Source organism: Penaeus monodon, chromosome 22 (assembly GCF_015228065.2).
Source record: "Penaeus monodon isolate SGIC_2016 chromosome 22, NSTDA_Pmon_1, whole genome shotgun sequence".
Lineage (NCBI taxonomy): Eukaryota > Metazoa > Arthropoda > Malacostraca > Decapoda > Penaeidae > Penaeus > Penaeus monodon.
Window position 1 is genome coordinate 22,208,383 of NC_051407.1, and position 329 is coordinate 22,208,711.

A 329-nucleotide genomic window follows, 5' to 3' on the forward strand; every position below is an offset into this window, starting at 1 on the left:
ACAAGTATATTGGCATATAGATATGATGTATGATAATGTTTATTTGAATGCAGTTACATATAAGCAATATGCATCACAAATATGCATATGATGGATTTTTTATCCATAATAAACCAAATAAATATTAAATATGCAAATAAGTGTCATTTGATAAGTCAATACAAATTCCTGTTCAATACTGAATATTCTAGATAATGCTTATTACAAACGAATTAACTTTTAATATTTCACATTTACTAATGAATTAGTTTTTAATTGCAACTGCCTTTAATTGACTGCTACTCTTTAAAATGTCATCTGAAATGTACTTCTTGAAAAAAGACATCAAT